Source organism: Choloepus didactylus, chromosome 12 (genome assembly GCF_015220235.1).
Source record: "Choloepus didactylus isolate mChoDid1 chromosome 12, mChoDid1.pri, whole genome shotgun sequence".
Classification (NCBI taxonomy): Eukaryota; Metazoa; Chordata; class Mammalia; order Pilosa; family Megalonychidae; genus Choloepus; species Choloepus didactylus.
Window position 1 is genome coordinate 48,402,457 of NC_051318.1, and position 24,420 is coordinate 48,426,876.

At 33.2% G+C, this 24,420-nt stretch overlaps 1 long non-coding RNA gene across 1 annotated transcript; it reads right to left on the reverse strand.

The window, feature by feature from the left end:
- Positions 1-263: 263 nt before the first annotated feature.
- Positions 264-19,053, reverse strand: LOC119507184. Its single transcript, XR_005211159.1, has 3 exons — positions 18,997-19,053; positions 1,890-1,990; positions 264-383 (listed from the first exon to the last, which is right to left on the reverse strand). It is a non-coding gene; the product is annotated as an uncharacterized LOC119507184 (long non-coding RNA).
- Positions 19,054-24,420: the final 5,367 nt, after the last annotated feature.

The following is a 24,420-nucleotide window of genomic DNA, read 5'->3' on the forward strand; positions in this document are numbered from 1 at the left end:
CCCTTTTTCCAAATAAGGTCACATTTACAGGCACCAGCATTTACAATTTCAATATGTTTTGGGGGGGACACATAATTCAACCCCAAACAATACAACATTCTGGAATAAGATGACAAAAAGTCATAGAGTTGCCAATTCTCTTTAAATAATGTATAAATCTCTAGTCATCTCCATGAAATGGACAGTAGTAATAAGAATAATCCCACCTTCTATTAGGAATTGAGTCTCTAGACACTATTCTTCATTAAAACAAAATAGAATTTCTTGGAGAAGATGCTGATTCCAGGTGTGAGGAGGAAATACAAGTGTGAGATTGGCACATTTTGAAGAATCACAGCACAAGGAGTGTAAAATGATTCAGTTATATCAAAGGTATCCAAAAGCTGAAAAAAGAAAAAGAAAAAGAAAAACCCACAGGGTCTCACAAACTGATGACATGACAAGTTTAGCATCAAAAATCACAGTGAAGTCAACTCATTGAAACACATTACCTGCCTAAAAAGCTATTGGTTCATAGTGAAACTCCTTATGGCCAATAAAAATAGCTAGCAAAAAAATCAAAATTCAAAGAAAACAATAACTCAATGTAAACCACTGGAAAATAATGATGTCAACTTCTTAGTCTAAAAACTAGCAATTGAAGAGACAGAATTCATCTTCTCTTTCCAGTAAAGGATGAATTTCAGGGAAAGCAAAAAGTTTTATTGGATAAAAATATATGTTTAATGAGAAATTTCTTATAGTAATTGTGGAAAGTGATAAAATCAGAAAAATCAATTCTGCAACTCCCATTGAAATCAAAGTCTCATGAATAATTAAGTGGAAGGTTGATGGGAAATTTACAGTGAAGAAATCAGTATCTTAGCATCTGAATCTGACATGCAATTTTAAGATCACTGAAAGTGGAACAGGCAGGTGTCACATTCTTCTTAGATTATGCAGTGTGAAGTAAACAGCACCCCTATAAAATTATCTTGCTAAAAGATAAACCTGATCAATTCTTTAAGGCAAGTATTAATTTATAGGAAATGTTGGAGATTAAGGAAAAAATCAAAAGATATCGTAAGAAATGTAATAAAAAAATCCACAAAATGAGGCATTTAATAGTATTACATCTGTTTTATTTTTCTCTACTAGTTAATGGCATGAAGAAGAATAATACTAGGGTAGAGAAAGGAGACTTTTCTAGACTGAAAGAGAAGTAGTAAACAAAATTTATTATTGCTATATATTGTGACTAGAGGATTAGTGAAAAACTTGACCCTGTTTAATTAGAATTATAACTAATAAAGCCAGAACAAGAAGACAAAACTTTCTGATTTTATAACAAAAGACAATAAAGTGTTTTCTGGTGTTTTGGATGGTTAAACAATCCATTTAAACTCATACCAGTCCCTCAACTGTTATTACAAATGTCTCGAATCTGTATCTGCATTCTGGCTCCCTTTCTGGTTACAAAATGTTGAAAGGATAGTAGTGACTATCACACTAAGAATGACCATTTTGTCATAAATTATATACCTTGACCATGGGAGAAAGGGGTGGACTGAGAGTTGAAGGGCTTAAATTTAGCAGACAGAATTATACTGAGAAGTCCTATAAAATAAGAAATCTTCCTGCACAGCCATGTTTATTGTAAGAGTGAGAACAATGATTTGCACATGGTCTCAGTGAGGCCCTCAGGAGGTTCAGCTATTGATTCCTCCTCATAGGAATCATAGGAGGAATATGCCTATGCAATCAGCAAAGTATTTAAAGCAAACAAACAACAGAGACTCATTTTGGGGTCCCTGATACTACACTGTTTCCTGCAAATATAAGTGGTGCCTGAACAAAGACCAAGTGTGCCCTGCCACCTCCCTTACTGAGATAAAAAAATTGAAGCTTACCTCTAGCTTCTCCAGACTTGATGTGAGTCAGCCTTTGGCTAGGTGGTGAGTATTCTTATTTTAATACGTTTTGCTATATTGTATCCTTTTCCAGTAATCAACTGTAGATAAAGAAGCATTGTCATTTAGGGTCCTGTTATTGTTATTTAGCACACAAACCTGACTGAACTCTGAATATGTTCTTAATTAAATCCACAATAAATAAAAAATGAAAATAGAATAACTGGTAATGAAATTAGAACACCTCCCTCTCTCCACCCTGTCTCAACCAACACCACTTCGGTGTATCTCTACAGAATCCTACGGTCTGAAAGGGCCTAAGTTTGCACACCAGTTCAATAGAAAGTTGAAGATGAAAGAATATTCAGTCCTGTCAAAGGCAGGATGGATCAAAAAATCAAATTTAATTTTTATCTTACTTTCAGCAAACAGTTTCTTTGAGACTGACCTTTAAATTATTAGTTCACTATACAGAAAATAGTTTCTTTATTTCATGTTGTTTTAGTTGGAATGAAAGAATCACATTACCACGAACACTTTTCTCATATTCTGCTTATATGCCCATAATTCACACCATTAGAAATACTTTCATGTAAGGTAGTGCATTCAGGATCTACCTTTCATTCATACTCAAACATTTATTAATTGCCATAACACTAACTGGAGGACTGGAAAAAATACTGTCCCTGTCATATTAGTATTATAAATTTTAAAGAAAAAGAAGCATATAAAAAAGCATAATATGCTTAGTTGTTTTGATGTAACAGAATGAAAATCCAAAGGAAGAATGACCAAGAAATTAGTTAAAAACTAGAAATTGTTGCATTGCTGCAAATTAAAAAGTGTCTTGTGATGCAGCTACAGTGAGGTAGGTACAATTGTGCAGGAATAAAATGGTCACAATTGATCAATTAACAGAGTTTTTAAATACATTGGATGAGATATAATGGGGCAAAGAATGAGATCTGAAGCAGCTCAAGTGGAAGATTTAAATTTGAAAATCATGGAAGTTACACCTAGCCATTTAGTAACATTGGAAGAGGGAATGCAACCAGAAGAAGGAAAAACAAAAAAAAAGAATATTTAATTTACTTTTTTAGAAAACTGGTCCAATAATGAGTAAATAACCATGATTGGAATGCCTAATCACATGTTTCCTGTATAGCAAGAGGACAAGCAAAAAATCTTAATTAAGTTACAGTGAAACAATCACTGGGAAGTGAATGATTTGCTACATTTTGCAAATCAAAAATTACTATCTTAAAACAATAATTTAATCAGAAATGCAATAAAGTCATCTACTTTTTCTTGCTTTAAGAATGAATCACAAGGGAAATGCAATTTTATGCATTCAGTTTTTGGAAAACTACATTTTTTGTAATTTTTCAAAAGAAATTAATCTCAACAGATACAATTAAAATCCTTTCCCATGACCATCTTCCTTAGTCAAAAAAGGCAGCTTTATTCTAAGTTTGGTGGATATTCTTCCTAACTATGTTTTATTAATTTTATTCTGGACATGTATATGCATTCATAAATATTACAGCTTTTTTTCTGCATGTTTTCTCAATATATGCACAAATACTATTCACTTATTTTGTATCTGCCATTATATTGCTGCAATTTTTATAAAAATAATATCTGCAGAACATTAATGTTAATTGGTGTATAGTATCTGTTCTGGTTTGCTAATGCTATCATTATGCAAAATACCAGAAATGGATTGGCTTTTATAAAGGGGATTTATTAACTTACAAATAATCCAAGTTCTAAGACCATGAAAGTGTCCAAACTAAGGCATCAATTAGAGGATACTTCACTGAAAGAAGGCCAATGGTACCCGGAACACCTCTGTCAGCTGGGAAGGCACGTGGCTGGTGTCTGCTCGCCCTGTGCTCCCAGGTTGCATTTCAAAATGACTTTCTCCAAAATGTCTCTGGCCTTCTGTCTCTCTTAGCTTTCCTCAGCTCTCTGCTTGGTTCTTCTGGGGCATTTCTCTCTAAGCATCTGGGAATTGTCTCTTAGCTTCTCCAGGGCAAACTGGTCTTCATCTCTTAGCTTAGCATCTCCAAACACCCTTCTGTCTGCATCTCCAAGAGTCTCCGAGCATCAGCTTATGTGTTGGCTCTCAGTTTCTCTTAAGTACTCCAATGAACTAATCAAGACCCACCTTGAATGGGCAGGGTCACATCTCCATGGAAATAACTTAGTCAAAGTTCTCACCCACAGTTGAGTGATTCACATCTCCATAGAAACAATCAAAAGCTTCCACCCCAAAAGATTGGATTAAAAGATCATGGCTCTTCTGGGGTTCATAACAGTCTCAAATGGGCAGAGTAACTATTGATCTATATGTATCTGTATTTATATGCATATCTATACCTGTATTTGTGTCTGTGTATCTACCTGTGTGTCTATCTCTTGATCATCTATCTGTATGTCTATCTCTTGATCATCTACCATCTACCAAAATTTATGCATTTCTCTACTGATGGATGTTAGAGAGGATTTCTTTTCACACTTCTGATTTTCATGAAGAGGTTTTACCCCCCCCCCACCCCACCTCCCTGCAAAGAGCATCTCTCACTTCCTGTATTTATTCAGCCCTTGCAATGTTCAGGTATTTAATTGGTAAATGAGGAAATAGTAACAAACATTCTTGGCTCAGTTCTGCCCATATTCATTTTGGGAATAAGCCTGTGTTCAGATTGCACAAGTCATCCTTGTTTCATTCATGCTGTCAAATCTTATCTGGCAGGTCTTCATGCAGGGTGGTTGATAGAATCCAGCATTACCTGGCACTGGATGAGTAAGCCAACCTTTCCTGTGGATGAGTGATCAGATCCACTTAGCACTCACACTAAACTCAATCCTCCATCCAGATCTCAAAGAAATAAGCTTATATTTTGTCCCCTAGCTCCCCAATTATTCATTTCAAAATATTTCACAATCCGGAATGAGTTTTATGCTATGTATAGGGTATCTCCAGATTGATTGCTGAGAAATGTTACTAATACAAATAATGCTACGGTGCACACCCTCGAACCTGTCTCAACTGCGTAATTGAGATAATATCTCTAGGATATGTCCCAAATGGAATTTCTGGGCCAGGAGGCATATGCAACTTCAATTTGACTGATTATTGCTGAATTGCTCTTAAAGGGGGTTATATTTACAAATCTGCTAATTCTATTTCATAGCTACTGTTTTTTATATTCTTCAACACTTGGAATTATCAAAATTTTATTTGTATATGGTATTTCTAACTTTGACACATAATTTAAATTCATTGTATCTTTTTGTGATATCTGTATTTATTCTCTCACATATGTCTTTTGGATTTATTATATAAAATAATTTGAGTAATATTTTGACATTTTTTAATCATCTTAAGACCATTATTGAAAGAGAAATAAGCTAGGTTTCAGAAAATGTGAAAAAGTGTGATATTTAGGTGTGCATTCTATTAATCTGCATGCTATTATACTACAATTACTTTCTAAATTTCCAAAACATAAATCCAAGTACTTTAATAAAATTATGTAGTTTCCAAAAAAAGCATTTAAAATTTTGTGCTTTGTCAATAACACAATTTTGGGGGATCTTTATAATTTTTATTCCGAAGTTTCCAAAGGTAAAAAAAGCTGTTAGACTCATAATATATATTAGTGACTTACAGCTGCAATAATGGTACTCTTAATTGTAATATCAGAAAATACCAGAAGATAATTGATGTTCCTAATCAGTGATGAAAGACTTACTTTTGCTGGATATATTATCATAGGGTAAAGAAGGTCAAAGAAGTAACTTATTCTTTATGATCATTTGCCTTTCTCATTTTCTGCACTTTTCAAATAGAGTCTAATATAACAATTTATCACTTATCTGGAGGTTATGACCCTGATGATTTCAGCTCTTTGGAACCAAATTGAAAAGCCAACAGAGAAACATATTCTCTATTTAGCAGAGCAAATTCCATTGCTAAAAATTTTTGTTTTCTTTTTTCCTGTTTAATCTGACTCCATGCCTCCTAATTTGAACATAATTTTAAGGATCTCAGCTACTCATACTCTCATAGATCAGATTTAAAGAGGCAGAAGGAGGTACATTCAACTCACCAAAAACTGACTGTTAGACTCTAATACAGTGTGAGAAGGATACAAAAATAAAAAAAATAGAAGGTAGAAATCAACATTTGTAGGAATAGAGGATATTACAGAGTCAGGATTAATAAGCTTTATGCATTATATTAGCTCATCAGAACTTTATTTTTTGTTTATCTGTACTACATTACTACTGTAAATCTCCTAATGGTTTTCAAAGCTGTAGTTCTAAGCACATAGTGATAGCATTTTTCTTCCTACAATTGATTCTCTACCTATTTGAGGGAGAAGATCAAAAAACATACTTACCTGCATTCTAGCTATTAAAATCCTGAGGGAATTCTGAAAATGATATATGGAGTTTGGCAATATTTGTGTAGTGCATCAGAACATGCAACATTGGAGTAGATCAAGGACTCACCACAAATTAATTTATTAAGATCTTGAAATAATGAAAACAGCATTTAAGCTTGCTCACACATAAAGATGAGGAGCAATTAATCTTTCTCATTATATATCACAAGTGGCAAGTAAGATTTACAAGTAGTTCTAATCAATAATGTAAACTAAAGCTTGACATTCATTTCAACATGTACCTTTTCCCCCAAATATCACAAGTAATGGTTGCTAAACTTAAAGAAATCTTGCAGTAACCTGTTTTTCAGAAAACAGAAATATACCAGAAAAACTTCTAATATATCAGTATTTTATATTTTGATGACAGATGAGATTAAAAATTAGTTGCCAATGAAATGAATTTTAATTATGTTATTATAGTTACTACATAGCATGTAAATACATATTTATTGCATCTACTAATTTTACATGGTTGGGATGGGATGGACATGTATATCGTTTATTATAAATATGAAACAAAATGACTAAGACTATTAGTAATCACACTTAGGACTGTGTTCCTCTCAGTTTACTCTCTCTGCATTCATAACTTCATTTTACTCCTCTTAATGCAACTGCTATAATATCCCCCAAATTATTCTATAATGCAAAAAAGAATTACTGGATTGAAAAATCTGTTTAATAACTCTTGATATACATTGGCATATTTGTTCAGAATTGATTCCACAGTTAGCTATTGGAGATAAGCTCTGTACACTATCAGTTAGCCTAAATGGATAAAGAATATTTTATATTAGTGGAAGTACTAATTTTAAATTGAGATTCTGCAGGTGCTGTTGAGACGATGTCTCTACTGTCAGATAGGTTTTAAAAATTTAATGTTTATGTGTGTGTGTGTGTGTGTGTGTGTCTAGTTATAGTTTAACTATGAGAAACAGATTTCTGTAAAAATATTGGTCAGTGTTAGATAAATGCGTTGTAAGTTATACTTAAGAGTTTCTAAGGAGGTAAATTAAATTGAAAACTTGAGGCAATTAGACAAATTCAACAGAAAAGGAGATAAGTCCATCATTGTGAGATGCTGTGCTAAAGTTATATAAATTTATTATGTGTCTTGATCACATTTGGCATATGATTCTTCTGTTTTCCACTTCAATTTGCCTGTGCAAAATTCTTTACTTAAGGGAGAGTATTCATATCATTCCCCTTCATTTACAAAATCTATGATCTCTCATTTCTTAATTAATGTTCAGAAAATTGTCTAAAGCATGCAAAGTTCAAGTAAGTTTTAACTCTACCATGATTCCACAAAAAAGGGATAGAAAACCTTAGAATGCACTTATCCTGTGCCTGTTATTACCCTTCCTCATAGTATTTAACTAACTCTCTTGACTAGAGACACAAATTATATATTTATTTATCATTGGCAAATTACAACTTATCAGAACAGATTCATATGTAATAGGCAAAATAAGCAAAATGATGTGTACCACTTTCATTTTGATAGAATAGATTTAGTAATCATCAGTTGATTATAGAAATAAAAATCCTATTTATTCAATAATAATCTATGCCTTCATTCAAAACCTTAATTCAATTTTAGAAGGAAAATATGAATCCAGACCAAGTATGTGTTTGTTTGCATAAACTCATGAGAAGAATTTATGGCCATAGAAGCTTTATTTTCACTACTCTTTAATATTTTTTAAAGCTGGTTTTCTGGCTGCAGGGCAACAAATAAAGGAAGTTTCTTCAAAGGATAGAAAAACATAAAGGTCTTTATTCTCACAAAACTGTTGCTTCTGTAAACAAGGCACAGCAGTCTATCCCTTAGAGCAAGTGAGAATCAGCTGGATCCAGTTCACAGTCAGAACATATTTATCATATGCGATTGTAAATTGCAACAGAGGAGATTCCCAAAATTTATGGCATAACAAAATAATAAATTATTTAAATTTTCTTATTATTCTCAATATTCACTATCTTGAATTAAACGACAGTTTTAGTTTCCTGGGCTGCTCAAGCAGACACCGTGACATGGGTTGGGTTAAACAATGGGAATTTATTTGCTCACTGTTTTGAGGCTAAGAGAATATCCAGGTCAAGGTGTCATCAAGGTGATACTTTCTTCCCAAAGACTGTAGTATTCTGGGGCTGGCTGCTGGTGATCCTTGGTCCTTACCCTCTCAGGTGACAAGACATATGATGGCATCTCCTGGTTTCATCCTTCTTTTCTGGGTTCTGTTGCTAGTTAGCTTCTTGCTTCCTGTGGCTTTCATCTGCCTGAATTTCATTCTGCTTATAAAGGATTCCAGTAAAAGTATTAAGACACATCTTGATTGAGGTGGGAACACCTTAATTGAAGTAATCTCATCAAAAGGTCCTACTTACACTGGGTTCACACCCACAGGAATGGATTAAATTTAAAAATATGTTCTGGGACACATGCATCTCCAAACCAACAATGACTATATTCAGTTTTCACTTTCTTATTAACAACACAATGTTTACATTTTTTTTAATGGAGACTGTGTTAAGATGATTACAAAATATCTGACCCTGAGTTATGGTTGCATATAATGTTTCTCAAAAATTTGCATATTTGAATTTTAAAATATCAGATTAAATGATTTATCTTTTATTCATAAATATAATGTCAAACAATAATGGAAAATTCTTCTCTAATTTATTCATTTTCATTATTTTTACATTGGTTGCTGTGGGCTTAAGCATTTTTAATGTTTTGTCCTTTTTAATAATTTTTTTCTCTGAACCATTTGCTTTTTATCAACCAGTTTATTTTAATTTTGTTTTTAATGTGTCTATAATTTTTAAAATACTTTATTAACCATGGCAAGCATAATAATTTTGGTTTGTTGTTTTGCTCTTATTTATGATCTTTTTATTACTATTTTCTAAAAAAAAATTCTTAAAATCTGTATTTTCAGTATTTTCCTTAAGAGCTTTGGAGATTGTCTCTTAATTACAATCCAAAATCAAGAGAAACATTGCATTTTATTTTATCATTCAAATTTCAAATGCAATTTTTGAGCTTTAACCATGATTTAGTATATTTTTAATAGATGACTGCCCCATTAAAAATTGAGATTTATGTATCCAAGAAAGTGCAGTGATTGTATTAGCTTGTAAACATCTGCTAAACAAGTTTATTTTATGTCTATTGAAAACCTTTGCACATTTTTAATTGGATTGTTTGTCTTTTATTGGGGAGTTGTGTGCTGGCTTGTATATATTATGCCCCCTAGAAAAAGCCATATTCTTTAATGCATTCTTGTGGGGGCAGATGTATTAGTGTTGATTAGGTTGGAATCTTTGGATTAGGCTGTTTCCATGGAGATGTGACCCACCCAACTGTGAGTGACACCTTTGTTTGGGGTGTGACCCCTTGATTGAATGTTTCCATGGAAATGTGACTGGGCCCATTCAGGGTGGGTCTTGATTAGTTCACTGGAGTCCAAGAAAAAGAGTTCAAAAACAGAGGGACCTCAGAGCAACTGAGAGTGACATTTTGAAGAGGAGCTGCAGCCTAGAGAGGAATGTCCTGGGAGAAAGCCATTTTGAAACCAGAACTCCAGAGCAGAAGCCAGCCATGTGCCTTCCCAGCTAACAGAGGTTTTCCAGATGGCATTGGCCATCCTCCAGTGAAGGTACTCCATTGCTGATGCCTTACTTTCAATACTTTATGGCCTAAAGACTGTAACTGTGTAACAAAATAAACCCCCTTTTATAAAAGCCAATCCATTTCTGGTGTTTTGCATCCCAGCAGCATTAGCAAACCAGAACAAGTCGTAAGAGTTACTTATATTATTCTGGATGAATTCACTTAGATCAATTATTTTACAAATGTATTTGCCTATTGTGTGGGTTGTCATTTCACTTTTTTGATTTTGCCTGTTCCAGTTTGCTAATGCTGCCATTATGAAAATACCAGTAATGGATTGGCTTTTATAAAGGGGGTTCATTTGGTTACAGAGTTATAGTCTTAAAGCCATAAAAGTGTCCAAAGAAGGCATCAAGAGCCTTCACTGAAGAATACTGATGGGGTCTGGAATATCTGTCATCTGGGAAGGCATAAGCATGTGGCTGGCATCTGCTCCTGGGTTGTTTCAAACTGGCATTTTCCAAAATGTCTAAGCATCTGCGTCAGCAAAAGTCTGCTTTCAATCGCTATCTCCAAAATGTCTCTCTAAGCTTCAGCACTGAGCTCCTTCTGTCTGAGCTGTTATAGGACTCTAATAAACTAATCAAGACCCACCCTGAATGGGCAGGGTCACACCTCCATGGAAACAATCTAATCAAAGGTATTGCCCACAGTTGGGTGGGTCACATCTCCATGGAAACAACCTAATCTAAAGATGCCAACCCTAATCAACACTAATATGTCTGCCCCCACAAGACTGCATTAAACAGCATGGCATTTTGGGGGCAATAATACATCCAAACCAACACATTGCCGTTTGAAGCACAAAATCTTTTAATTTTGATCAAATCCCAAATTATCTATTTTTTTCTTTTGCTCCTTATGTTTTTTTGCAACATCTCAAAGAAAACATTGTCTATTCCAAGATCACTAAAATTTACTCCTATATAATTTTTTCTTCTAGAAATTGTATTACATTAGCTCTTACACTTAGGCCTATAAAACATTTTGAAGTAACATTTGTTTATAGTGTGATATAGCAATATTATGAGTATCTGCTTTTTTTGCAGAACAATTTCTTGAAAAACTATTATTTCTCCATTGTCTTGGTACCCCTGTCAAAAATCAATTGGCCATAAAAGTTGATTTGTGGACTCTTAATTCTGTTCAATTGATCTATATGTCTATCCTTTATTCCAGTAACAAACTGTCTTCATTAAAGTATCTTTGTAGTAAATTTTGAAAGCAGGAAATGTGATTCATGTAATGATTTACTTCATGAAGGCTGTTTTGGTTATCCTGGGTCCTTTCCTTTCCCATATAAATTTTAGGATAATTTTTTTTTTCCAATTTCTGCAAAACATTGCCACCTAGGGTTTTGTTGAGGTGAATATTGTCACCTTAAAAATATTTTCTTCTGATCTGTCTTCTTGCTTTAATTTCTTTGGACAATAGTTTTCAATGTATTCATCTTGAGATTCATTAATTAAATTTATTCTTAAATAAGAGGGTGTTATATTTTGTCAAATGCTGTTATTGCATGTAGTGAAATGGCCACGTGGCTTTTGTAAATTCCCTTACTGTGGTATTTTATATTGACCGGTTTAAATATATTAAATCAACTTTTCATCCATTATACATTCCACTTGGTTATAATGTAGTATGCACTTTACACATGGCTGGATTCAGTACATAAGCAATTTGTTGCAGATTTTGTATCTATACAAATAAAAACCACTGATTTGTAGTTTTCTTTTCTTATTTTGTGCCAGAGGGATACTGGTCTCAGAAATAATTGAGAAACATGCCCTGCTATTCTATTTCAGAGTGATTTTGTGAAGAATTGTTGTTAGCTATTCTTTAAACATCTTGTAGAACTCACAGTGAAGTCACCTGGCCTGGTCTTTTTAAAAGACTTTTTTCTTTACTAAGTCAATATTTTTGTTATAGGTTCGTTCTGATTTTCTATTCTTTCCTGTGTCAGTTTTGATAGTTTATTTATTTCTATGAGATTATCTGTTTTATTTAGGTATTCTAATTTGTAGGGATGCAACTGTTCATCATATTCCCCTATAATCAATTTTATTTATCTAAGGTTGTTAGTGATGCATTTCTTCATTCCTGATTTTAGTGATTTGAGGTTGTTTTTTTCTCCTTTTTTTTCTTTGTGGATCTAGCTATGGGTTCATCAGTTTTGTTAAACATTTCAGACAACCAACTTTTGGATTCATTGATTTTCTTTTCTTCTATAATTTATCAATTTTCTGATTTGTATTTATTTCCTTCCTTCTTGTCTTTTAGTTTTAATCTGTTCTTCTTTTTCCAGAGACTTAAGGTGCAAGGTAGATTATTATTTTGAGATCCTTCTTATTTTTAATATAGGCATTTAGAGCTGTAAGTTTCCCACTAAGCACTGATTTAGCTGCATGCCAAAGTTTTAGATGCATGCCCAAAGTTTTGGTATGCTGTGTTTTTAGTTTCATAAATGTAGATGTTTTTTCTAATTTCACTTTTGATTTCTTTACAAATTGGTTAGTTAAGACTCTGATTTTTAATTTCCCCATATTTGAAAATTTTCAGAATGTCCTTCTATTATTGAGTTCCAGTTTTATTTCATTATTGTCAGAGAACATACAAAGCATGATTTCAATCCTTTTAAATTAACTGAGGTTTGTTTTGTGGTCTAACATATGGGCTATCCTGTAGAGTGTTCCATGTGCACTTGTGAAGAATATGTATTTCTGCTCTTGCTGGGTGGAGTGTTAAATAGAAGTCTGTTTGGCTTAGTTGGTTTATAGTATTGTATAAGTGTTCTATTTCCTTGTTGATCTTCTAACCGTTCTATCCATTTTTGAAAGTGGTGTACTGAGATTTTCAAACATTATCATTTAATTGTCTATTTCTCCATTCAATTCTGTAAGTTTTTTGCAACATAAATTTTTGGGATATGTTTTTAGGTAAATATATTCATAATTGTTATATCTTCTTATTGGATTGATACTTTTATAATTATAAAATGCCCTCTTTATCTCTAATGACATGTTTTAAAAATGATTTTGTCTGATATTAGTATGGATATCCAACTTTCTTATGGTTGCTATTTATATGATATATCTTTTTCAGTCTTTTTACTTCCAAACAATATGTTTCTTTGAATCTAACAGGTATGCAACGTATAGTTGAATCATGTGTTTATTTTTCATATTCTATCAATCTCTGCCTTTTGATAGAAGTTTTAAATCAATTTACATTTTATGTAATTATCATTAAGGTAGGATTTAGATCTACCATTTCACTATTTGCTTTCTGTATACTTTATTCTTTTTTGTTCTATTCCAACATTACTTTGTTTTTTGCATGTTAAGTAGATATTTTCTAGTAAATTTTATCATTGTTTCTTTTATTATATTTGTTTTGAGTTATTCTCTTAGTTTTTGGCCTAGGGATTACAATCAACATCTCAATTAGTTTCTTATTGCTGCTGCAACAAATTACCACAGATTTAGTGACTTAGAACAATACGGTTTTATTTTGATGGATTTCTGGAGGTTCTAAGTCTGAAATCAGCTTCAGCGGGCTAGCATCAAGGTGTTTGTAGGGCTGCATTTCTTCTGGCATTACTGGAATGTAGATGTTTGTTGTGGGGCATTATTGTTTCATCCACAAAATCTTAATTTAAAGCAATGATATTTGTATTAATCCCATCCTAATTTCAAGAGTAAACAAAAGCTTAGTTCCAATATTGTTTCGTCCCTCCCTTCATTTTATCATTGTCACACAAATTACATCTTTACACAGTGAAAGCCCATCAGCAGTTTTATTGCTTCATGCAACAGAATTTTAAATCAGAGTGGAAAAATAAAGAGCTACAAAAAATGATATATTTATATTGTCTTTTATATTTACCTGTGTAATTATTTACCTTTACTGGTGCTTGTTTTTTCTTCATTTGTTATTAAGATACTCTCTTGGGTCCTTTCATTGCAAAGTGAAGGACAACATTTAGTATTTCTTATAGAATGGTTCTCCTCATGATGGATTCTCTCAGTTTTTTTGTTGGTTGGTTTGTTTTTATTTATGGGTGGTGTCTTAATTTCTTCTTTTTTGAAGGATAGTTTTTCTGAATATAGAATACTTCTTTGACAGTCTTTTTTCTTTTGTACTTTGAATGTCTCATCCAACGGTCTTCAAGGCCCCATGTTTTTTATTAGAATTCAGCCATTAATCTAATGAGGACTCCTTGAACATGAGGGGATGCTTTTCTCTTGTTGCTTTCTAGATCCCCTTTGTCTTTGGCTTATGACAATTTGCCCTTGATATATCTAGCTGTCTGTTTCTTTGAGGTTATTCTACTTGGAATTCATTGAGCTTCTTGGATGTGCAGATTCACTTTTTTTCATCAGATTTAGGAGTTATCAGCCATTATATTTTCAAATATTTTTCCTACAACTTTCTCCTCTCCTCCTAGCACTACAATTATATACATGTTGGTATACTTGATGGTGTTCAACAGAACTCAATAACTCTGTTCAATTATCTTTATACTTTTTTTCTTTCAGGTTCCTCAGACTTTTAAATTCCAATTGAAATGTCTTCATATTCACTGATTCTTTCTTTTGTCAGTTCAAATCTGTTGTTGAGACATTTCAGTTACTGTATTTTTCAATTCCAGTATTCTATTTAGTTCTTCTTCATAACCTCTATCTCTTTATTAAAATTTGCTGCTTAGTGAGACAGTGTTCTCATATTTTCTTTTAATTATTTAGATCTGATTTCTTTTAGCTCTTCGAATGCATTTAAAATAGATGATTTAAATTCATTCCAATGTAAAGAAAACATCTGGGCTTTCTCAAGGACAGTTTATGTTGATTGCCTTTTTTTTTTTATTACTGTTGGGACCATATTTCTCTGTTTCTTTGTAGGTCTCATTATTTTTGTAGGAAACTGGGCATTTTAAATAACATGTTGTGGCAACTCCTGTTATCAGATCCTCTCCCTATCCAGGGTTTATAATTGTTGTCATTGTTGTTGCTTTTTTTTGTTGTTGTTTAGTGGCTTTCCTGGAAAAATTGTGTAAAGCCCAAATTCTTTGTTGTGTGTGGCTTTGTCTTTGTTTGATTCATTTAGTGGTCACCAAAAGATTAGACAGGGCTTTCCTTACATGCCTTGAACCAATAAGTTTTCCAATATTTGCTGAGGGACCAAACCTGTAGGGTGTGGGGGTGGGGTATGATTTATAAACTGTAACTGGCAGTTTACAACTTTACCTTGGCCTCTACTTCTTGTGGAGGTGAGCCAGAAGGGAGACATCAGGGCATTTTCATTTCTACAACTTTCTAACTACAAATATCAACATATCAAACTAAATTAAACAACTGTTCTACCACATAGTCCATCCTAATCATTGTTTGATTCTCAAACATAGATGTAATATGAATAGGTTTGAAATCTTATATGTAAAACCAAGGTCTATATATTAAGTAGAATCAAATGTAAATCAAAAAAATTTTCCCATATATGGCCATAGTATCGCTGACTTCCAGGAAAAATAAGAGCAAATTATATGCACTAGAATGTGATTTTACAAGTAAATTCTGTTTTTAAAAAGATAAAAATATATTACTGCATTGAAAATATAACTTGAAACTAAAATTCTACTTCTCCTTACTGAAGAAGAAAAAGAACAAGAACAAGAAGGAACAGTTGTCTTCATATTTGTTTCTAACAAAAGCAGAACACCACACAGAAAATTTCTTACATTGTTCAAAAAAACCCAAGTTAAGAAAATAGCTTCTGGCAGTGCTGTGAGGAGTATTTCACAGTTTGGGCAGCTAGACCAGTTCTTCCAGGTCATTAAAGTGCTATTTGGCAGATTATTGCATTAGTGTGGGACCCATATATCCTAAAACTCAATGCAGCTTTCCAAATTGCCTAACTTGCATCCAAGGCAAGCGCTGGATTAAAAAGGTTGGCTGCATTTCCGTATGCAATTTTCTTCCAAAAAATATTTTGGGGTAATTTTGCAATGCATATTTTCAGCTTATACCAACATTTTCATAAAGAGAAGAGTGTATATAGGTCATAAGAAGAACTGAGATTATTTTTCACATTTAATCTCCAATCCAGTATCATGGCAATTGCTACCTGCCCTATCAAGTACTGCTCATTCAGTCGTCTGCCCCAATCAATCAATCAATCAATCAATCAATAAATAAATAAATACTAAACAACATTAGAAGACATTTACAGTTAAAAATGATGTAATTGAGATGACCACTATTTATACTAGTAATATACCAAAGCAACATATTCTTTATCCAAATTATTATGTTTGGTAAATAATCAAACATCTAATTTCTTTGGTGAGATACTTTTTGTCTCTATTTTAAATCCACTTGTATTTGGATTGTATAGTGGAATGCTGCACATCTTAAGCACCATGCATATTTTATAAAAAGATTAACATTTGTAAATTTTTTTTTATCTTTTATGATATATTTATTCTCCCATACTAATAGTGTTTTAAAATATCAGTTTATGGCTTAAACAATTCACTCATGTGTTGGAACTGCTCCGTACATAGTAATAACGTAATAATCATTTCAGAAGGATCTTTGCTCTGCCTTCCCATTTCACATCCTCAAAAAAAAATCAATACCAGAATTTTCATATGAACTTCTTTATCTGATCACTAGTTTTTCTAGCATTTTCAGAATAGAACTGTGAGGTCAATGTATTTTTGTACTTTTGTATATATTTGATAAATATATACTATTGCCCTTACAAAGGTGTTATGTTCACAAATCTGTGACTTTTGTCCAAAATCAAGCTACTTAATTACTTAATATTGAAGTTTTATAATGCCAAGACAAGCCCAACCCTGTTGTGCATTACACTTCTAAAAATCATCCTGAATATTTTCCATATTTCCTTTTACAAGGGAAGTTTAGTATAATTTCAACAGGATATTTGATAGTTTTCCTTGGATTTTGTGAATCATTTGTGGAAAATTTGAAAGTTCAAGATGTGTATTCTCTCTGTCTCTTTCTTTCTCCACTCACTCTCTCCCTTAACCCCTTCTCTCCCCCTCACTTTTGTCAAATAGATTTTTCTGATTCTCTGGCTTCTCTTAGGCATACAGCCATATTATCTGCAAACAATAGTATTTTTCTCTTTTTCAAATGTTATATCCGTTTTTCATTTCTTGACTAATTAAATTGACAAGAACATTCAGAATACTATTAAGTAGCAGGGAAAATATAATCCTCTGTTTGACTTCAATTGATTGCTATAATTTGCCATTAAACATAATGCTCTTTCACTTTGATGTTTAAACTTTACATGAAGTGAAAAAACTGACAATTTTCCCACTTAACTATAACTGTTTTATTTTTTTCAGTATTTATTAAGGTGTTTGTGATTTTTTGTTGGAAATTTTAATCCAGTGATTTGCATAGTTTCTAATATTTAACCATCCAATATTGAGATGCAATTTACTGGTGACTTATTTTAAATAAACTTTACAATATACATAAATGACATTTATCATTAATTCTTCTTTTTTGCTGATTTTATGTCTTAATTGCAGTTCTGTACATCTCTGGCATGTATATATGCATGTGTGCATAAGTATATATATATACACATGCACACACATACACGAAAATATACATATATGTAAACATCTTTATATTTGTTTTCAATTTTCCTTAATAGTTTTAGAATATTGAATTCCTTGATATTTTGGAAAAATTTAATGAGTACCATGTTTATGAGCAACACTTGAGATCAAATGTTTCAATTTTTTCACCATTTACTTCTAAAATGTGCCTTTCAGAAATTTACTTACATTTTGGTGTAAAAAAGTATTTTGGATTTAATTAAAAATTCTATATTTCATTTATTCTAAAGTCATTATATGTACTTTTAGTTTTTTATTTATTCTTTATTATTTCACTTTATATTATATATTTTATTTTTTAACAATTTGATTGAAGGCTTTTTAATCTATCTCCATCTTGTTCTTATTTGATAAGGCAAAGGTTTAAAGATGATTTTTTTCTTTAGTATGCATTCAACCATTCCCCATAGGTACAGTATCTTCTTTATAAGAGATGTACTTGTAACCTCAGTCATGTTCATGCTTTGGAGACCTTTAATCAGGAAAATGACATAATTTCGTATGAATTTAAAAAAAAAATACTATTTTAGTTGGGGAATAGTTTAAAGAAATATTAGAATTGGGTTTGGAAAGCCATTGATACAATCACCCATCTCGGAACCCTGAGGTTTCAGGAATTCTGTGCCTTAAGAAACTTGTCCTTCAAAGGACTACAAGAGAAAGGCTAGCTTCTTAAGAGAGACTGAAAGACAGTTATTCTAATGAGTGTTCATGAATCTCTTGAAAACATAATAGAGTATGTATAGTATAGGGTTGTCTGCTACCTGTACTGGCACATCCATGTGCTTATTTCTAGGAACAGATAGAAGTCTGCTACTGACCCTTTGCCAAGATAAGAACAAGATGGACTAAGTATTGGTGCAAAAGCTGGGTACACCTCATCTAACTTTTTTAGGGTTGTGTAGATTGATGGCTTACTCCTGGTTTAGCCAGTTACACAACTTCCTTTGATTATGTAACCAGTGGGGCATAAAAATGTCTTACTGGGAAACTTTTAGTGTAATTAATCTTAAGTCATATTATATACAACTGTAAAGGGGCTTTAGGATATCTCTTGGGCCTTTCTTGCTTGCTATCACTTTCTTGCTGCTGTTCCATATCCTTTAACTTTATTAAAGTCTCATGTGAGTAGATCATGAGGAATATTTTGAGTCCTTTCCATTAACTGACTCTGTAGTTGATTAAGTTTATTCTAGAAGAGCTAAAAGAAGATTTGGTCATGAAATTTGGAATCCAGAGAATGGCAGGTAGAAGTGGGCATATACAAAAGCAAAGATAATTCAAGAGACATATTCAAGTGTGTACCTTAGATCTGGTATAATCCATACAAATATGAGAACAACAGGCCTCAGTAAATCCAACAACCCAGTGGATGTGGGAGAAGGTGGAGGTTCTTCCTCACATAGTTGGCTGGTGGCAATCTTGTATACTGTTGACTATATGTTAATTTTACCTTTTTTCCTACATTGTCTCAGCTCTTCCAGCTATCTTTTATATAGATACATGGCAAAACGGACCTTACATATGGCTATTTTCAAGGATTTTTGTTTTTACTGATGTTGTTGTTGCCTGGATCTCCTGTTCAAAATGGAAAACATGGCAGTCTTACAACCTGCATTTAATGTCAGGAGATTTTTTTTTGTGATATAATATCACAGTTTATGACTGCCCCATGACATGAATACATTTTTTCAATCCTTTAATACCATGCCCTTCTTTAATAAGTGTGATGAATGTTCATACTCATAGGAATTGCTGATAGCTGCAACTTTTACTAGAATCCAAATATGCTCCATGCTGATTTCCAAATAAGAAGTACACCACAATTATAACCCCTATATCTCTGAGAATCTCCACTGACCAAGATAATTTATCGAGTTTTATTTTCTGTATCTTTCATATTTTATTACAAAATATTAAGAGATCTATGTTTTGTATATAAAATGCAAAATTAGAACATGATATTAAGTATGTATTTTTTAATCATGAACATAAAACCACCCATGCTTATATGCTTTATTTTAGTTCCTTTGGCTGCTCAAATACCATGTGATAGTTTGGTTAAACAATGGGAATTTTAAAATCTCACAGTTTTGAGGCTAAGAGAAAGTCCAAATCAAGGCCTCATCAGGCAGTGCCTTTTTTCTGATGACTGACATTCTGAGGCTGGCTGCTGGTTATCGTTGTCCTGGACACTATCACATGGGAATGCATATGATGCCCTTTCTTAGCCTTTAAGTTCTCTTCCAGGTTCCATTGAATTTCAGCTTCTTGCTTCCCATGGCCTTCTCTCTTAGTCTGAATTTCATTCTGCTTACAAAGGAACCTACTAATAGGATTAAGACACATCCTGATTGGGTTGGGCCACACCTTAAATTAACTAAGTCCATCAAAATGTCCTTCTTACAATGGGTTCACACTCACAGGATTGGATTAAGTTTTAGAATATGTTTTTCTAGGGTACATACAAACCTCACATGCATCTTTAAGGAAACTTGCCCATTCTCCCTCTTTACAATCACAATGAATTAAGGAAAACCTATAGAGTCTAGGATGAACTAAACCTTGGTTTATCAAGGATGAGCACCTTATGATTCTGGCTTCAAATTCCTGCATGTGACAGCTAAAACATAAATATATTTTTCTTCTAGGTATAACCTAAAGTTGCAATAGCAATCCAGGAGTCATATTAACACCAGAGGATTGAATAAATTGAATAATTTCAGCTACTTATGGTCAACAAATATTCTTATGTAACTTCAAATTCTCTTCTTTACCTATCTCTCCTTCTTAAGGAAATCAAAATTTATCAACATTAGGCATCAAATTCTAGGTTCTCTCATAAAGAGAAATAAGCTCACCTGTGATTTGAACCAGAACTGTCTGACCTTCCCCCACCTGTAATCCTAAACCTAATGTTAACACTTGGTATAAATACCATGTTACATGATTTTGCCTGGATTGTAAGATGAGACCTTTAAATATACCGTCATCCCAAATTAAATTTTATCTTTATTACAATTTCAATGAAAATTCAATAAAGATGTTTAGACAAAAAGTGGTTAGTAATAGCCTCCACCAAAAAGCCAGATAATTTGCAAAAGGACTTTTTTGAAAAGCTGTTAGAGAGCTGAAGAAACAAAGAAATCTAAATTAACCAAATTCCTGAAAACAATAAATGCTTCAAAGGAAAATATTAGTTCATATTGGTTTTTACCCTGGCAAAGTGTAAATGAAAGAATGAACCCTTTATAGAGTACAGAAAGAAGAAACTAGCCATACTTTTAGAGAATTATCCATGGCTGTGCATTGACCAGAGCACAAGTTAGAATTCTAAAGAGCCTAAGCAACACAGCAGTCTTCACAAGTCTTTCCACAAATCTTTCTTGAGTTTCCTGTGTGAGTATCACCAAGGCTTTTATCAGAGAAGGAGCATGGTTTCAAACCCTTCCTTGGGTGGACTTCCCTTCCCTTAAGTGCAAGGCAGCAATTCTCCAAAAAAAAAGAAGTAAAGTAATAGAGAAGGAGAAAACCATCAAAAGTACTCTTGGCTAACAGATACCAAAGACTGAGTGCAGGATGGCAAAGAAAGAAAAATCTGTCCAAATTACTAGGTTTTAAATTTCCAAAAACTGGGGGCAGGACAGGAAATATGTGAAGTAGGCCAAGGTAATAGAGCAATTAGATGTCAGAACACAAGTCCTGCTTGGACTCTGTCATTAAAACATTTGAATACAATAGTGGACTAAATCAAGAAAGTGAAATAAAAAAGATAACAGAGTAAGATGCCTGTGATGAACAGCAACCCCCCCCTCCCCACTTAGAAAAGTGAAAAATGGGCAGAATATGTCAGAATAAACTTTCCTAAAATTCTGGAAGATGATAGAGGCTAGAGAATGACTCAATGAAAAAAAAAAAAAAAAGACAGAAAACATTAGGAGAGCTATGGGGCAAGTTTACTTGCTGTGGCCTCCCCCATCTTTTGGTTCTGCATGCAAGTTTGAACAATCAACAGAAGTGACTTGGAGGCCCATGTGCATTCAAGTGGGTGTCCTTAGGGCCTGATTGTTGATTCACCTAAATGAAAAAAATGGATGTTTTTTTACATTGCTCTAAACTGGCTCCATGGAAGTCTGACTCAGTGTGTGTGTCTGGATCACCTAACCTGGAAGTTACCCAGGGCTGTGAAGAATTCAGAAAGGAGGGGGAGCTATGAAGAGCAGAGTCAGTGCAGAAAGGTGGAGCACAGCATTGGATTACACCTGGTTCTGCAAGCTGGAACAAAAAGGTGGACCAGAGAACTGATGTACAGAAGATAGCTACAGCTTCATGGACTGAAAATCTATGATTGAGACAAAGAGCACAACTTAGGATCCTGGGAAGAGAAGCTGAAGAGTAAAATCCTTTATTGTGTAGAAAAAACAGCCCCATATATTGGGAAATTCTTGAAAGCTGCTTCACATGCCCAGAGAAAAACACAAGCTTAGAGAGACCTGAGAAGAACCAAACTGTTCACCACATGTTGTTCTATAGGTTCAGTATAAGCCAGCCTAAGCATTGAAGAAGAGCCTCAGCATATAGCTAATCTATGCTGAAAGTATGAGTAAGAGGGGGAATCAGACTGCCAGAGTTATAACATGAAAATTTCAAATACCCAGACTTCAGCAAAAGATTACAATGCCTGCAAAGAAAAAGGAAGAGATGACCCATTCAAAGAAACAAAATAAAACAAAAGAGGAACCACAGACATTAGAATACTAGTCAAAGAATTTTAAGTTAACTATCCTAAATAATTTCAATAGCTAAAGGAAAACATGTACCTAGAACTAAAGGAAATCAAGAAGACAATGCTTGAACAAAAGAAGATTTAGAAATTTTTAAAAAGCAACAAACGAAAGCACTGAAGATAATAAACACTAACAGAAATTTAAAAAAAATGCACTAGAGGGGTTTGACAGCAGATTTGGAAAGAAAGAAGAAAGAAACAGTTATCTAGAAGACAGTATAAGTGAAATTATTCAGTCTGAAGAGCAGAAAGTAGAAAGAATGAATAACTGTGACCAGGGCCTAAGGGACCTGTGAGACAGCTCACAGCTTACCAACGTACTCATTATGAGAGTGTCAGAAGGAGAAGAGAAAGAGAAAGGGGCAGAAAGAATATTTGAAGAAATAATGGCCAAAACTTTCCTAAATTGATGAAAGACAAGAATATACACCATCCAGGAAATCCAATGAATTCAAAATAGATAAACTCAAAGACACTCACACCAAGATACATTTAATTAAACTGTCAAAGACCAAAGATGAGGAGAATATCCTAAAAGCAGCAAGAGAGAAGCAACACATCTTGTACAAGGGATCCCAAGCAATATTAAGTGCTGTTTTCTCATGAGAAGTGTGAAGACAAGAAGGACGTTTGATGACCTATTTAAAGTACTGAAAGAGAAAAATTACCAGCCAAGAATTCTACATCCAGCAAACTGTCCCTCAAAAATGAGGGAGAATTAAGGACATCCCCAGATTTACAAAAGCTGAGGAAGTTTGTTACCTCTAGATCTGCCCTACAAGAAATGTCAATGGAAGTTCTTCAGGTTGAAAGGAAATGACGCTATAAACAGTAGCTTGGAGCCATATGAAGAAATAAAGACCTCTAGTTAAGGTGTTTACATGTGTAAATACTTAAATACCAGTATTGTTTTATTCTCAGAATGTAGCTCTACTTTTTATTTCTTACAAGATCTAAAACATAAGTGCATAAGAAATAATCATAATTCTATGTCTTTGCCATGAAAAATATAAAGAGGTAATGTGTAGCAAGAACAAGATAAAGAGGGGAAACTGGGAAGCATAGGAACAGAGAATGTGCATGATGCTGAAGTTACGTTGGTATCATCACAAACTGGTTTGTTATAGGTATGGAGCATTAAATATAAATCCCATGTTAACCACAAAGAAAATATCTGAAAAATACACATGAAGAGACATGAGAAGAGGATCAATCTGTTTCAGTACAAATGTCAACTACCCACAAAAGAAGGCAATAATGGAGGAAATGAGGATCAAAAAATTATAAGGTGTATAAGAAACAAATGATAAAATGGTTGAAGTAAGTTTTGTTTTATCCATAATTAGTTTAATGTCAATACATTAAGCTTTTCAATCAAAAGACCTGAATTGACAGACTGGACACAAAAGCATGATTCAACTGTATAGTTTTATTTATAAGAGTCTCATCTTCGACACAAAGATACAAATAGGTTGAAAGGGAAAGGATGAAATGGATATACTAACATCGGACAAAATAGACTTTAAGTCAAAGTATGTTACAAGAAAAAATAAAGACTCTATATATTACTAAAAGGGTTAAAGATATAACAATTCTAAAAGAAGATATAACAATTATAAACATGTCTGCACCTAGACACAGAGCCCAAAAACAAATGACAAAAACTTTGACAAAACTAAAGGGAAAAATAGACACTTCTACAACAATATTTGTTCAACAAGCCACTTACAGTAATAGATAATCTAAACAGAAGATCAATAAGTAAACCGAGTACTTGTGTAAGGCATGTACAGAACACTCCACCTAACATCAGCAGTATATACAATTTTTTCAAGTGCACATGGATTATTTTCCAGGATAGAACACATTAGGCAACATAAAAAGCTCAATAAATTTACAATGCTTGGGATCATACAAAGCATCTTCTCAGAACACAATGGAAT